General features: G+C 40.4%; 1 long non-coding RNA gene across 1 annotated transcript; it reads left to right on the top strand.

The window, feature by feature from the left end:
• Nucleotides 1-3,391: 3,391 nt before the first annotated feature.
• LOC124291857 lies at nucleotides 3,392-4,731 on the top strand. Its single transcript, XR_006902303.1, has 3 exons — nucleotides 3,392-3,667; nucleotides 3,977-4,211; nucleotides 4,509-4,731. It is a non-coding gene; the product is annotated as an uncharacterized LOC124291857 (long non-coding RNA).
• Nucleotides 4,732-6,664: the final 1,933 nt, after the last annotated feature.

Raw genomic sequence — 6,664 nt, 5'->3', positions numbered from 1 at the left:
CAACTACTCTGTAACTGCCAACTACTCCACTATTTATAGCACATTGGCAAACGTACTCCATGACTATTTTGTCAGTTTATCAGCTTTGTGGAAACTGTCATTGAAAACGTACTGAAAAAGGCAATAATTTTGAAATGAGCAGCCCTAACTAGAATGTAATACATTGTTAGATTCCCCCAAATGTCTAAAAAACATTCAGTTTCTTGACCTTTGGAATTGTATTTGTATTGCTTGAAATGCCCTCATTTACGTCAGTGTCCATCACCCTGGCAATGTTTGTCATAAATGTGGACACTTTACTATTTCAAACCACGTTTCAAATGTCAGTCATAAAACATTTTCATTAAATTTCCAGATAGCGAAATGATAGGAACCTATACAATTTTAAATGTTTTGCATACCTTTGGTATATATAAGGTATGACTTGCAACTATGTGTAAGGAATGATCACAGAAACACAGGCTAAAGCAATTAGTTGGGTGACATTTTATTTCCTTTCAAGGACATACGCAGGCATAATGTTCAATCAAACCAAAAGAATTATACTGGAAGTATGGGTGCATTTATCTAATTTTATCTCTACAGGTGCTTGGTATTACTGGTGGAGAGACTGGAGAAGTCACAGCTTGTCAACAAAGGATGCTCTGTACATTAGTGGAGGATAACTTACTGCTTGTTGCCATCATAAGATTTAGTTTTTGTTTATTTGCAACTTTATCACAGAGGACTATTTTATGAAGAGCTGTTACAAGACAAACAGATTGCGTTAAATACAACAAGTGAAGTACTTGCTATTATGGGTAAGTCACAGATATTCCTTGATTATATTTATAAACAGTTTGCCTGAAATTTGATGTTCATAAAAATATTCATCTTCTATTTTAGCAATATCTAATGATACACTCACACGTATGAATTCACTACAGTACTTGTCACACACATACATGATGGCTTACATTGTAAATGTCGTGTTTCCATTTTCACTAAAACATATTCAGTATGCATCATCTTACTTTATATAGGCAGATGTATTATCATATTTTGTCACTAAAAATGTGTTAATTAAATTGTCTGTTTTGTTGTTTAGTATCACATCTATATGTATGAGACCAGTCTGTATAGAGTCCAGAACAGACAATGCACTGTTTGACCCAATGTGCGTTGGGCTGAAGACAGAGTTTGTGTCTTACTTGATTTTAGCTGACATTTCATCTTCAATCGCTTGATAGGTAGTCCAAGTAGGACATAGACTCATCAACAGAATTTGATAGTTCATCGAAATAGAGGTTCCATATATATACTGCTCAAAGTTTGCCAAGAATATTTTCAGAATATGACAATAAACATCTCGCTGACAAATACAAGTAACCATGGACAAAAACATGCAAAGAAATGTTTAATTGAAAGGAAATTGTTGTCATGTGTTAATGAAGAGGCCAAACTAACACATAATGGACAGGTAAGGTGAGACTGCCATAAAAAAAGGTGATTATTTATAGGAGAAATCATGCCTCCAGGATTTTGGTAGAGGATGTACACCCGCGGAGGGGGAGGGATTTCCCAATACCGATGGGTTTACATCCTCTACCAACACTGAGGAGAGGAGTTTTCTCTTGCTTATAAACCGTTTTAGAACTTTATTAAAAAAACATTCATGAAACCTGTATACCGCGAAAGCTGGTGAATGCTGGCCCAAACACACGAACTGTAAGTGCACAAGATTTTCATGATTTCATCACAGTCATGTACCACATGGTTAGCTAGTGCAGCTCACTACCAACCATGTCTTCTAACATGAGCGACGAGGATGAGACTTTGCTTTTAACACAGTCAACATTCAAGAAAATCGATGATGACGAGTGTGATTTCTCTTTTCGCTTTGCTGACCCGTTAACTGAAGAAGAGATCAAGAAGAAATTGGAAACCTGCATCCCTTAATCTACTCAGTATAAAAATGATTGGTCCAAGAATGTATTTAAAAGATGGCAAGAAGAGTGAAGACAACTGTCTATGGATGACAATATTACTATTTCATCATCAGTGTTGAGGGATGATTGTTGAAAATAAACACTCATGACCTTATTACTTCTATGACAAGTTGACTTTATGTTCTATCCAGCTATTACTGTGTATGGCCTTTTACTGCAATAGCCTCAGCTCTTCAAACTTGTGGATCACCTTTTAACCATATGGATGATGATGATTTCAGCGAATGTTGAAAAGGTCTAGATGCATGCATGAGGGAAAGGTCTGATGTGTGGGTGCAGACTGTCGGAGACCAACAGAAGTGATATCCAGAGACTAGGAATATACATTGTGGGAGAAGGGAGCATTAGGCGAAGACAATCCACAACTACTACTGGACAAGGTGCTTTATCTAACTTGTGAGCAGGTTTACGTTTTTATCTTTAAAACGCTGGATTTTTAATCTCTTTTAAACAAATCTGAGTCACCTAATAAACCGTACGATTGTCTACTGTACAAAGGGTTTATTATACTGAAGGAAAAAAAAAAGGGATCACATGAAAGGACAAGTGCCCCTTTATTTTTTTTTCCAAGGTTTCTTCACAAGCTTTGTATAGCTTGTGAAGAAACCTGGAACAAGAAGACAAAGTCATCAATATCCCCCGCAATGGCAAAATACTCTTCATGATAATTATGTCTACGAGTTATGATTATGTCAAATATTTAGGTGTGTATATAGAAAAGTGGAAGGAGAGTATTGAAAGGTTTTTAAAGTTCTGCTCCAGAAAGGAGCACTATCACAAATTTCAGGCTAAGACAAACTTGTTGCCATGGAAACGCCAAAAATATTTTATTCAGAATTCCAAAACTACCAAAAGGCACCAGTACACCACCAGACCAATCTATGTGCCAAGTTTGGTAAAGAAATAGTGAACGGGTTTAGAGTTCAGCTCCGGAAAAGAGCACAACCACCAATTTCAGGCTAAGTCAAACTTGTTGCCATGGAAACGCCAAAAATATTTTATTCAGAATTCCAAAACTACCAAAAGGCACCAGTACACCACCAGACCAATCTATGTGCCAAGTTTGGTAAAGAAATAGTGAACGGTTTTAGAGTTCTGCTCCGGAAAAGAGCACTACCACCAATTTCAGGCTAAGTCAAACTTGTTGCCATGGAAACGCCAAAAATGTTTTATTCAGAATTCCAAAACTACCAAAAGGCACCAGTTCACCACCAGATCTATCTATGTGCCAAGTTTGGTGAAGAAATATTGAACGGTTTTAGAGTTCTGCTCCGGAAAAGACAATTGTGCACGGACAGACGGACAGACGGACGGACGGACGCGCGCGGACGGAGTCCATTTTAATACCCCCGACAAAACGCGTTGCGGGGGATAAAAAAATAAGGGGACACTTGTGCTTTCTTTCCCTCAGCATATTTTTTTTTATTAGAATAGAATAATTACTCTATGCATGACTTGTTACTAGACTTGAACAGACTAAAACGAGATATTTGTGTTTTGCTAGGGTTAAACTTTGCATTGCGAGGTGGCAAGGAACATCACAGTCTGAGACTACACTAGAACCCACAGATTAAGGGGCCACACTCTGACCAGAACGGATGTAGATACTTGCAGCACACAGAGGATGTTTCTAAAACCAATCCCGGCAGAGTAAAAGAGCGTAAAGTGCAGAAGAAAAGGTCAGCGCCTATGAAAACATGAGAACCCAGAAAGATGCTACCTTCGACTATTTGAAAAGTACAAGTTACTTTGGTAAGTTTTCTATTTATGCCTTTTTATTAAAGATATTTGTTGCTCCTAACCACAACATTATGAAATAAGTGTAATGTATTTGTGAGCGATCAGAAACTGCATCAATCTTAATTGGAAACGCCATTTTAAAAACTTGTAATATTATGTAATCTCAAACCATTGTAGACTCAAACATATTCTCAGATCTACCCCTTTCATGTTGACACAATTTGCAGAGCTCTCAATATATATTTCAGTCCACCCTCTTCAACACGAGAAATGCTTTCTACTTCAATGACTTGAAGAAAGCAAAGGACAGAAAATGGTATCTAGAATCGCCCATGGGTCACACTACCATACAGACAACAGTGAAGCGGATCTGTGCCATGGCCGGAATTACATGTAAGAAAACCAATCATTCACTCCGGTCCACTGCTGCGACTCGGCTGTAAGAAGCTAAGGTCAGTGAGCAGCAGATCTGTCAGCAAACTGGTATGTAATGGAAGATATATGGCATGTATGTCTGGTCACACCATTGTCCACAATTTGTGCTGTATAAGATAAGATGCTACCCGTGTATGGTATCTGATGGTACAAAATTAATGTGGAATTAGGAGCCGAATTTACATTCTGAAAAATGAAATACTCAAATTACAGATTTTGATTTTATGGCTGTCAAATGAGGTTTAGATGCCGCCGTAAAGGTTGCACCTATAAGCAGTACATGTATTTTGGTTCTTGCACAAATTTATACTGAAAATATATCAAACTGAAATGCTTTAATTCTAGGACACAGGAGTGATGCAGTGAGGTTGTACAAAAGGACAAGTGACAAACAATGGCTTCAGATGTGTGGGCCTGCAAAGTTCCAAAAACCGAAGAAAACCCAAAGAAAGCGAACACTCTGACTGTGTCTGTCCCCCCTCCTGAATCAGAATCAAGCACAACACAATGGCTTGATCGCGGAAATGTCACAATGACCTTTAATTTTCATTAAAGAAATTTTATGAAATGTTTGTTTTTTTGTTTTAGTGGTTTACAAAGTCTATCAATCATACTGAATTATTTTGGCTCGAGGGTTTATTTCCAGTAAAACCTGGGAAGGAGTTTTACTGTACTCCAGTAAAACCTCTTCCATGGTTTTACTTTTGGGAGTAAAACCTTGTTCCCGGTATTGGTGCCTGTAGAAAAAAATATGAGCTTCAATGGCAGTTATCAAAATTAGGTTTATACGACAGCTACCAACAAATCTCTGAATCACAGATCAAGTCACTGACCATGACACAACAACTGTCAATGGTGGTTACAGAATCCATGAGATGCGGTTACAGCCTGGCACTGTCATCTCATGCTTCTGATAAGAGTCTGGATGGACGCCAAGGCAAGATTGTTTGGCTCATGGCAGAGAGAAATTCCAAGGTCTTGGAGAGAACCAGGATACACAGGACAACATGAGATGGAAACCTGTAGCATGTTCCAAATGTGTTCCATGGCCACTCCATACTGATGATTGTCTCTTGCTTAAGGTAAGCATCAACCACTCTGGCATGATGGGGTCATGCAATATTGTCCATGAGGATGGAATCAGGACCAACTGCACCAGCAAACAGTCTCATCTACACTTCCAGGGTCTCATCCCTGTATCACACACCTGTCATTGTGCCTCTCACATGGAGATCAGTACTCCCAGTCCTGCTGATACCTCTCCAAACTATTATTGGAGATCTGTACTCCAAGCCAAGCTGTTACCTCCCCAAACTATTAATGGAGATCTGTACTCCCAGCCCTGCTGATACCTCCCCAAACTATTATTGGAGATCTGTACTCCCAGCCAAGCTGATACCTCCCCAAACTATTAATGGAGATCAGTACTCCCAGCCCTGCTGATACCTCCCCAAACTATTATTCAACTCCCCAGCCCTGCTGATACCTCCCAAACTATTAATGAGATCTGTACTCCCAGCCCTGCTGATACCTCCCCAAACTATTAATGGAGATCTGTAACCCCCAGCCCTGCTGATACCTCCCCAAACTATTAATGGAGATCAGTACTCCCAGCCCTGCTGATACCTCCCCAAACTATTAATGGAGATCAGAACCCCCAGCCATGCTGATACCTCCCCAAACTATTAATGGAGATCTGTACTCCCAGCCCTGCTGATACCTCCCCAAACTATTAATGGAGATCAGTACTCCCAGCCCTGCTGATACCTCCCCAAACTATTAATGGAGATCAGAACCCCCAGCCATGCTGATACCTCCCCAAACTATTAATGGAGATCAGAACCCCCAGCCCTGCTGATACCTCCCAAACTATTAATGGAGATCTTACCCCAGTCCTGCTTGTACCTCCCTTACCTCCCCAAACTATTAATGGAGATCTGAACCCCAGCCCTGCTGATACCTCCCATCCCTATTATCGCAGACCTGTACTTCCCAGCCCTGCTGATACCTCCCAAACTATGGAGATCTGTACTCCCAGTCATGCTGATACCTCCCCAAACTATTAATGGAGATCTGTACCTCCCCAGCCATGCTGATACCTCCCCAAACTATTAATGGAGATCAGAACTCCCAGCCCTGCTGATACCTCCTATAACTATTATTGGAGATCAGGACCCCCAGTCCTGCTTGTAGATCCCCAAACTATTATTGGAGATCAGAACCCCAGCCCTGCTGATACCTCATCCCCGTATCGCACACCTGTCATAGTGCCTCTCACATGGAGATCAGTACTCCCAGCCCTGCTGATACCTCCCCAAACTATTATTGGAGATCTGTACTCCCAGCCCTGCTGTTACCTCCCCAAACTATTAATGGAGATCAGAACTCCCAGCCCTGCTGATACCTCCCCAAACTATTAATGGAGATCAGAACCCCCAGCCCTGCTGATACCTCCCCAAACTATTATTGGAGATCTGTACTCCCAGCCCTGCTGATACCTC

The sequence above is a fragment of the Haliotis rubra genome, unplaced genomic scaffold (genome assembly GCF_003918875.1).
Source record: "Haliotis rubra isolate DU_JTF1 unplaced genomic scaffold, ASM391887v1 Scf50, whole genome shotgun sequence".
In the NCBI taxonomy this organism is placed as follows: domain Eukaryota; kingdom Metazoa; phylum Mollusca; class Gastropoda; order Lepetellida; family Haliotidae; genus Haliotis; species Haliotis rubra.
This window is presented reverse-complemented; position numbering and strand designations above follow the sequence as displayed.